Source organism: Alosa sapidissima, chromosome 19 (genome assembly GCF_018492685.1).
Source record: "Alosa sapidissima isolate fAloSap1 chromosome 19, fAloSap1.pri, whole genome shotgun sequence".
Taxonomy (NCBI): Eukaryota; Metazoa; Chordata; class Actinopteri; order Clupeiformes; family Clupeidae; genus Alosa; species Alosa sapidissima.
Window position 1 is genome coordinate 28744568 of NC_055975.1, and position 10099 is coordinate 28754666.

General features: G+C 43.3%; 1 long non-coding RNA gene across 1 annotated transcript; it reads left to right on the forward strand.

The window, feature by feature from the left end:
• Positions 1–3356: 3356 nt before the first annotated feature.
• On the forward strand, positions 3357–9731 carry LOC121693676. Its single transcript, XR_006025552.1, has 3 exons — positions 3357–3368; positions 8918–8921; positions 9583–9731. It is a non-coding gene; the product is annotated as an uncharacterized LOC121693676 (long non-coding RNA).
• The last annotated feature ends 368 nt before the right edge of the window (positions 9732–10099 follow it).

A 10099-nucleotide genomic window follows, 5' to 3' on the forward strand; every position in this document is an offset into this window, starting at 1 on the left:
ATGAGATACACTAGGGAGCTCAGGCCAGCTTCACCAGAGACAGACAATAGGAAGCTCATCAGAGCTAATATCTTGCGGTGCCACCACTGGGAGTTAAACAAGAGGAAACAAAGAGCCTGCAAGTTCATAAGACAGCCATGGTGAAAACATGAAAGTGAGTTTAGTTTGATGAAGTTTGTGTGTGGAGAGGGAGGGGATATCAAAGTTAAATTACTTTTCAGTATCATTTAGTCGATGCAATGACACAGTTACTCGTCGTAGCATTCATTGGGGAACCTACATCAAGTGGAGTGCAGGAAAGATGAGGGCAGACCCCCCCCCCCCCCCCTTCTTACCACCTTTTAGAACACATTTCTGGGAGTTTGTGGTTGTGAACCCAATGCATTGATGCCGGAGCGTCTCATCCATCTGTGCGTTTGGACGAGGCCGTTAAACAGGAAGTGGCACATTAATGCGGCACGGCGCGGCACAGCGTGCAGTGGGAGAGAAGAGAGCACTTCCTGCCTCTGAGGCAGAGGCGGTGGCGACGCCTCATCCAGAGGTGGGGCCATCATTATAAATAATCTCCAAATTGCCCTGCACCTGTCAGAGCACGGCGAAAGCACAACTTCCCCGGGGGATAATGACACCCTTGGAAACTGATAAATGTGCCTAACGCCTAATCGCCAGCCCACATGGCTTCAGTTTATTCCTGGAAGAAAAAAAAAGAGAGAAAAAGAAAAGAGAAAAAGCAATGGCAGAGGGTTGAAATAGAAGAAATAAAAAATAAAAAAAACAGAAGGTTCTGCATAAGTTACAGACCAATGGGAAAGCAAGTATAATAAGCCAGCGAGACTGCTGTAACGTTTTTTCTACTTCTTTCCTGTCATTCAACAAAGCCGTGGAGAAGAAGGATCTAGAACAGTGTGTGCAGTTGTGTGTGTGTGGGGGGGGGGTTGTCTCAGTCACACTCAGGTTTACCTTTGCCATGTTTGCACATGCTGCCCAACCTCAGCCCCCTTAACTAAACAGTGGCATTGTTTCCATCCCGTTCGGCAGTTTACTTAACCCCCTTTATCTCACAAATGAATCTCCGGCGCGAGACCAGATTAATTCTCGGCGGCCCCTCACCCCCACGCCAGCCCAGCTCCAGGTCTCTCTCCTCGGAGAGCAGGCCAAGATTAATGACTATTTGGAACCTGGTCCGCTAGCTCCATATTAATATTTAATTTTCCACTTTTATCTACATCTCAAGGATAGAAATAAAGGAAGAGGACCATGGAACATTTTTGTGGCGGTGTGGCTCTCCAGTTCTGGGTCCACAGAAGAGAGAAAAGGGGGAAGCTTGTGAAGAAAAATGAATAAAACAAATCAAAGTAATGTGAGAGATCATCTCACATCTTGGCTGGAAGGCGTGGGGGGTGGGGGTGGTGGGGGAGGGATATCGAGATCTCTGTTGATATTTGTCAAGTGACCGTGTTTGCTTGATAGCACCTTTTCTAAAACCCAGTGTCCCGGAGCTTACAGTATACTCAGAATGTCAGCTTGACATTTCCTCAAATCCACCGCCACATTCTTGGCAGTTGAAATATATGGCATGTCATGGCTTATTTTACACAGTAGTGTGACCCCACATAAAGATCAACTACAATGAGGTATTTATGGAATCATTTACTTCCACATTGATTTGATCTATCACATGCATTATATTTCAGACCTAGAGGGTAGATACTATGGTGCACATTCAAATCTTTCCAGGAGCTGTTTTGACCCAAGGCCAAATTCAATTTTCAGCATCTCCTGTTGACAAGAGGGACCAGACGTTTCTGCTAATGTAACTGTATTGGACAAGTCATCTCCCATGGGTGCTGATTCCATCTTTAACAAGACTGTACCGTTTCAATTCTTATAGCCCTCTGCTTCACAGACCTAGACTGAGAATATGTTATTGTTCCTATAGCAACAGGTATAACTTTTGTTAAAGAGCTATTTTTGTTGGCAGAGACCAAACCAGTGAAGTTTCAATGTGAGCAGTCATATTTTTGCAGAATTAACAGACTGTGTATAAAACTGTTTCATCATAAATGTCATTTTTTGATGTGACGCTGAATAACAGAAAGATGATATTCCTTGTGTCAACAACAAATCATGTCCATACCGACATTCAGTACAGCCATGCTAATCCTGCATGTTGCTATTGGAGTTTGAATGTTCATGGTAAAAATATCTTCTCTTTCATCAGGTTCTGTACATGAGTGCTGCCAGTGCTGTGGAGCCGAACATTTCTGGGTTCTCTGTGGGATTCTAGTCAGAACCGCTAAGCTGTTACATCTGCTTCCATCTTTTCAACGAGGGTGGGTGGGGGGGTCGGTTGCATTCAGAATCTGGCCGTCCTGTTGGTCCTTGAGCTCCCCAGCCAACCAGCAGGCTCCCGCTACAAACAGCATGCCAGCAGAGTTCAAATCTGAAGTTAGTTATTATTTGCCAGGTCTCTGTTAGGTTAGATTAGATGTTCCACATCCATCTCTCTGCAGAGTGTAGGTAGCTGCCTTTCTCTTTGATCATTTTTCTCTGTTTATTGTCAGCACTGAAAGGTCAGGTTCTTTCTTTTCTTTCCATTTTTTTGTTATTATTTTCTTTATAAATCCTCTCACTTTTATTTTGCTGTATATTGGTTTGGGTCAGAAATCCTCCTGCAGGCACATCTTCACATAATGTCAAGTAAACGTCCTTCCTGACTGACTCAGGGAGCTATGACATGCTTTTGTTTGCTAGAATTTATTCTCTTTGCTTTTCTACTTCTCCAATGTTTTTCTCTTTTCTGTTTCCTTCATTTCTTCTGATCAAGTTGTGGGAGTGAGAATTAAACACATCTTACATCCACCAGGGTGTCAATATCTGTGACAGGGAAATGTGTTAAAAAACAACGCAAGTTGTGTTATTTTTTTGGGCTTGTTGCCTTTATTAGGATAGGACAGTGAAGATAGACAGGAAGGAGTGGGAGAGAGAGATGGAGTGGTACCAGGACATGACCGCAGGCCGGACTCGAACCTGGGTCCCCATGGGCACTTGGACCGGTACATGGTATGGGTGCAGCAGCCTGTTGCGCCAGCGCCCCCAAGTTGTTTTATTTTCAACACATATTGCGCAACAAATAGAAAAAGGAAACAACACAAACTGTGTTGTCCTAATCTGGACACAGAGGTGTGTTAAAAAAACAATGCGAGTGTAGTCTTGAAACAAGTCACTTTTTTATCATATTCACAGAGATATATTCCATCATTATCTTCTGATAAAGTTCAGTGTTTTCTGTTCAAATGTAGTTCATTTGGAAGGTTCCAGGGTGCTTGACGCACAGAGTGGTATTTCAGAGCTAAATGTCACTGTTGGTAAATGGCTTGGCTCTTTGTGCTTGCAGCATAAATACAGATGATGAAGGTATCCTGGGTGTGCAGGAACCCAAAATGATCATCTAAGTAGGTTACTTCCCAGTGTCCGATGTCCTGGGAGTTTTCTAGCACATTTCTTATGGTTCCTAGCTAAGAGAGCATGTACTGTATATTGTAAACCATTGTCAGTGCAGTCTTAAAACAAATGTCTTGAAAACAACACAACTTGCGTTGTTTTTAACACATCTCTGTGTCCAGGTAAGGACAACACAGTTTGTGTTGATTCCTTTTTTATTTGTTACACAATATGTGTTGAAAATAACACAACTTGTGTTGTTTTTCAATACATCTTGTTGTCCAGATAGGGGCAACACATTTGTTTTAAGAGTGCACTAATCCATGGTATTATACTAATACTGATTGCTTGATAATTCAAGCCTGTATTCATTATCTAATGAAGAAAACATTAAGAATTTCAGACAGTGACCCCAGACCTGCTATATTAACTTCATTATATTCTTGAACTTTATCCAGACCAATTACTGAAGATGCCTAATGCTCATGCGTGGAAAAAGTGGAAAGCAAAAAACTTAACTCCAAAGTTTTTGTCTGGTTTTAGATTTGTACCTCAGTGTGTATGTGTGTGTGGGGGCGGGTGGGGGGGGTCCATTATTTTCCCTATGGATACACAAAGCCTTTAATTCAGGTGAACATTCATGACCTTAAGTTTCACTTCAGGTAAACTGTGTGGGTACGTGTGTGTGTGTGTGTGGGGGGGGGGGGGGGGGGCGTATGTGTTTGTGTGTGTGTGTGTGTGTGTGTGTGTGTGTGTGTGTGTCTGTGTATGTGTGTGGGTACGTGTGTGTGTGGGTACATGTATGTGTGCGCACGCTATAGGTTTAGATTAGCTACAGTGCTTCAGAAGTTCTTCTTCTGACAGAAGACTGATGATACATCCCTCCAAGGATGAAGAAGGGGAGAACAAGAGAAGAGGGGAGGAGAAGAGGAGAGGAGAGGAGGAGCATTGTCTTTGTCCTCTTCTCATCTTTCACAGAGAAAGTAATCTCATCTGCTTGGGTAATCATTTGAGCCGCGTCAGTGGGGAAACGACCTTGTGACCTGTCGAGATTAAGATCGGCCTGAATTATTAATTCCGCCTTTATCAGGGACCTCGCGGCATGCGCATGTGTGTGTGTGTGTGTGTGTGAGTGTGTGTGTGTGAGAGAGTGTGTGTGTGTGTGTGTGTGTGTGTGTGTGTGTGCGTGCATGCGTGTGTACTCAGGGGGGCTTGTTCCTGGGTGTCAGACTGTGTGTTGGGAGAGCTACTTACTGCCCTCTTGTACATTGTGTCTCCTTGTGCCACTCTGAGTCCAGGCCAGATCTGGCCTTGATGTGGGCCAGACCGGACACACACACACACACACACACACACCAGAGTTGGACGTCCAGTCCAGGCTTCAGAAAATATAAGTGCTGCCACACTGGTGATATTACTAATAAGCTGATCTACCTGGCTTGAATGGGTTGCTCTGATTAGGATCAGCTGGTTTATTTAGTGTTTTTTTTTTTCTGTTAAGTATTTGGTTACACTTTACTTGACAGTATAAACATATGTCATAAACATTTATGACATAACGTTTCTGTCATTAAGTGTCATTCGGTTTTTGTCATAACAAGTTACAGTTAGGATTAGGGTTAGGGTTAGGGTTAGGATTAGGGTTAGAGTTTAGGATTGGGGTTAGGTTAGGGTTCATGTGTCATGACAGTGTCATGTCACTCTTATGTCGATACTGTCAAGTAAAGTGTTACCAAATATTTTTGGGGGGCCTTTTGTCTTTTATTGATAGAGGTCAGTGAAGAGTGATAGAAAGCAAGGGGAAGAGCGAGGCGCGATGCGATCGAAATGACCAGACTCGAACCCGGGTCCCTGTAGGCACCTGGACCAAGGGTGGTACGAACACCCCCAAATGTGTAGTAGGACTTTGACCTGAGCTGGCTTGTGTCAACAGGCAGATTTCCCTAGCAGTGTCATGAGACAGAGAGTTGCTACTGGGGAAATATATATGATACTCCATCTCTTGTATAACACTTTTTATGTAATGCACTGTGTTTTTTTTCCATCTAGTCTTTAATAAGATTGACTGCTGTTGTTCAAAAGAAATCAAGTTTACACAAGTCGCAGTGCTCAGTTCAATGCATCATTAGTTTCTATTGTGACTGTGACGCTTCGGTTCTGGTGAATGAATTTGGATGTATTGAGGGACCTGGGAGTAGAGCCATGTTACACACTTGCTTATATGATTCCTCTTCAATTCGGCAACAATTCACGTTTCCTTGCTACAGCCAGCAGGGTCATCGCTTTGCTTGCTCAATTAATCCTCAGATTATTTCACTGATTTGCTCAGGCATCTGTTTCAAATGGGATCACTCCTACTGTACTGTACGACAAGCCCCGGCTGGAACGCCGTTGTGTATTTAATATGATGAGACTCAATTTGACCAGTTTTGTCCCCTCAGCCTGCTGCTGGCCTCACTGTTGTCCTTCCTACACAACGCTGGGAGGGGGAATGACATCCCTGTGTCCTTTCGTGTGTTTGGTCATATTCAGTCCATTCAGACAGTATGAGCTGAGAGAATGGGCATCTGGTGCATAACCATCAAATGCATTTACGGCCCTCTGAATAATTTCAACTCTCAGTGCAGGTATCTCAGTGCATGAGGTTTTAACTGTGTGTTGAACTTGAAAGCATCACTCGACCTTATGGCAAAATGGTTATGACTCAGATCTTACCCATAAATGGCCTGGATATAGACAATGATATACACTGTTGGCTGAGTGAGATTATATCCCTTATTATACTCTCTAGACCAGGGGTTCCCAAACTTTTCCATGACAAGGCCCCCCAAATACCACTAGGTTCTGGCCAAGGACCCCCTTGATGTGTTATTAAACCCATCGACAATACTACGGCAAATATAAAAATACATTAAGCTAATCCTAATAATTATTTTAGCCACAAGCACTTCGCGATGGAGCATACAGTGTGTAAAAATTGCATTTGGGGCTTTCTGCTATATGAGAGTTATCTACATTTATTCCCAGTCATAATCATGAAAAATATAATGTTCAGATAATGTGACAAATTATTATAAATGACATTGTAACAACCCTCATAGTAAAATGTATATTTTACATTTTCAGATGTATTTATTTGTTGCTTTTATTTTTCCTTCTAACTTGCTGAGGCCCCCCTGGCACCCCCTCGCGGCCCCCACTTTGAAAACCACTGCTGTAGACAATAGTGAGTAAGTATATGGTCTAAGCATGTGCTTAATATTGTATACAATCAAGGCCCATCCACACCAAGAACTTTAACCGTAAAGACAACTGTAGCTATACCTATGTGAACATCCACCACTGGCCAACGATAAGGACAGACTCTCCAGAATATTCTTCATGTCCATAATGGTGATTCCTAAAATTCAGTGAAATCTGATTGACTGCCAGGTTTCTATTGTCCTGAAAAGTCCTTGTTAAAGTGATCCCCAAAAATATCGTTCCTCATCTTGTTGACTTTATAATATGGCTGGGTATTGTTATTGTCCCAGTTGCCATGGCGTTGGCATGGTGTCCGGGCCTGTGGCCGTGGTTGTTTTCCTTCCTGTCCCAAGGCTCTGCTCTGGGCAGGGGACTATGAGTAGTGCCAGAATATTGTCATTGTTTGTTTATTTGTTGTTTTTGTTTAATGAAAATGCTGGACAGTAAATATAGCTGTTGAGGGTTCCAGTGCACTCCAAGACTGATGAGATTTGCTGTTCAGCTCCAGGCCTTGCCCTTAAATCCTGTAAGCCAAATAGCACAAAGCTCGATCACATTAAATTGCATATCCAGTGGTCGTTTAACCTCTTCACCGTTGCTGGTCAAATAAAAATGAAAGAATACTGGCAGCCTTTCAGGCGTCTTGTAATTTCACCCGGAGGATGTCTCTCCCTCAGAGTTAAGGAAATGCATAGCATGGAAGGGTGCACACACACACACACACACACACACACACACACACACACACACACACGCAAACACACACACACACACACACACACACACACACACACACACACACACACACACAGCATGGAAGGGTGAAAACCTGAAATGCTCTCCTTTTCCCTACAGACGTGGACGGCTTGCTTTGACGTACGACTGGAACCCGGGGAGTCCAAAGCTGGGGCTGAGTAATTCCCATCATTAACCGCTGGTGCACAAAGGCACAAAGAACCCATTTCCTCTCCATTATTTCACTATAACACTCACAAATTAAAAAGTGGAAATGTTCCTTAAACCAATTCCATCTCAAAGTAGAAAGGCATTAAAAAAGAGATTTTTTTTTTGACACTAAACTGTGTGAGATGTGTGCCGTTCCCAGCTAAAAAGGTTATGAGCTTTTTATATCGGAGCTTTTATGCATAAACTAGGGAGTGGGCCTTGCACAAAGCAGCCTACTGCACGCCTCATTGCAATCAGAAATGAACTCGGGTCAAAGCAGACACATGCAAACGTGAGTAACGGCTCGCAGACAACAATAAAGTTGTCAGCGGGCAATAAAGTGGATTAAAGTTTATTGATCATCTCTGCGTGAACTGCCTCTCCACACCTCTCACCTTTCCCCGAGAGCTAATTATACCACACTAGGAGTGATGCGTTGTGGTTCCGCCAAAGTACGCTCCCGGCAGTCGATGGAAACAATTCTCCTAATTATTCAACAGTGCGAGTTGATTTGATTGACAAAAGGGAGAGAAAAACAACTTTTTTTCCCATCCAAAACATACCTAATCAGCATGTCAGCGCAATCAGTTCAGTTCCTTTTCTCAGGGAATTAATGTAATTAAAAATGCCATTCATAATTAGTCGCAATACAGTATGAAAATCGCCACTTAGACTATTCTTTGTGGAAGGACAGTATTGCAGAAGTGACAGCTTTTTCAGGCCCTACAGATAAGACATTTTGTACTTGCTTGGCATGGTGTTATGCTTAGACATTAACCTGTTAATGACATCTGTATCAGTATCAATATCAATATTCAGAGTCCTATAGTAGTGCTGTTAACATTAATGATGGATGGAGGTTCTATCTGCGTGCAGTCAAATATTAAATAAGAGAGTTTATGTGCCATAATTTATTTCTCATGAGACTGTTAATAAAAACACAGCTAATGATGCAGTCGGTATCGCTTTCAGGACTCTAATGTGTCTCATTTCTCTGGAATTATTTAGCTCGTCAGTGATCAAACACAGGAGCCTCTGCTGGCTTGCCTAGTAATGACTGAAACATTGCAGGGTTATACTTGGGCCTACAGTACCCCAGTGTATTGACCCTTTCTGTTAAGTGTTTATATTAAGTATAAGTATATATACTTTTTTGATCCCATGACTGAAATTTGGTCTTAGCATTTATCCCAATCCGTGAATTAGTGAAACATACACAGCACACAGTGAACACACAGTAAGGTGAAGCACACACTAACCCGGAGCAGTGAGCTGCCTTCTACAGCGGTGTTCGTGGAGCAGTGAGCTGCCTTCTACAGCGGTGTTCGGGGACCAGTGAGGGGTTAGGTGTCTTGCTCAAGTGCCGTGGATGTGGGCATGGGAGAGCAGTGAGGGGTTAGGTGCCTTGCTCAAGTGCTGTGGATGTAGACATGGGAGAGCAGTGAGGGGTTAGGTGCCTTGCTCAAGTGCTGTGGATGTAGACATGGGAGAGCAGTGCTCAACCACTTCCCCCTCCCACATTTTTCCTACTGGGTCGGGGATCGAACCGGCAACCCTTCGGTTACAAGCCAGAAACCCTAACCAGTAGGCCACGGCTACCCCCCAGATAATTAGATAATTATTGTAATTAGATAATATCATGCTCTATGACAACATACAATGTCACTGAGTATGGCCAGAGTATATGAGTGACTCAAAGGCATAGTCTGTGTCTAATAGTCATTTGGACATCCATTTCACAGATTTCGTGGCATCCCAAAAGCTTAAAGGTTGTATCAGCGATGGCGGGGTAATGTCACTTCTGTTGATGTTCAAACAAAACAGAGAGCTAGCTCGCTACTCCCTCCCCCTCCCTCCCGTGCAATTGAAACTCTCCTGAACGCGCATCTTGTCGGTTATTGGTTGCAACACTTTTTTTGCCTTTAAGTGGTTGGCAACACTAGTTGTTAGCAATTGTTTTTGTGTACAGATCTCGGAGCCTAGGCTGCCTATAGACACGTTTTTTTTGACAGCCTGCTTATGGCGCGGGCAGCTAGCGGATCGTTAAGACAGATTAGATGAAAGTGATAATTTATGTTTGGGCCTTTTTTGGGCCTGCAATCGCTGTTACAACATTTAAGGTGGTGGTCTAGTGGATTAGGACCCGTATTCACAAAGAAAATAAAGTAGCTCCTAACTTCATACGTTCTGATTCCAATACTCTCAGTAGGAACATACTCTAGCACACACACATGTACTCTCACAGATGCAAAAGCTCCTGATTAAAAAGCATGAAACATCACCAAAATGCCAAGTGCATAGATCAGTCGAGGCACATACATCCCTGTAGTGATGCTTCATTCACATGAGATATGAAGAGGCACGTCTCACTGACAGAAGCTACGCTGTCAGCACACTTATTCATCTCTCTCACTCACGTCATACACACACACACACACACACACCAACCATGAGGAAACTTTCATAT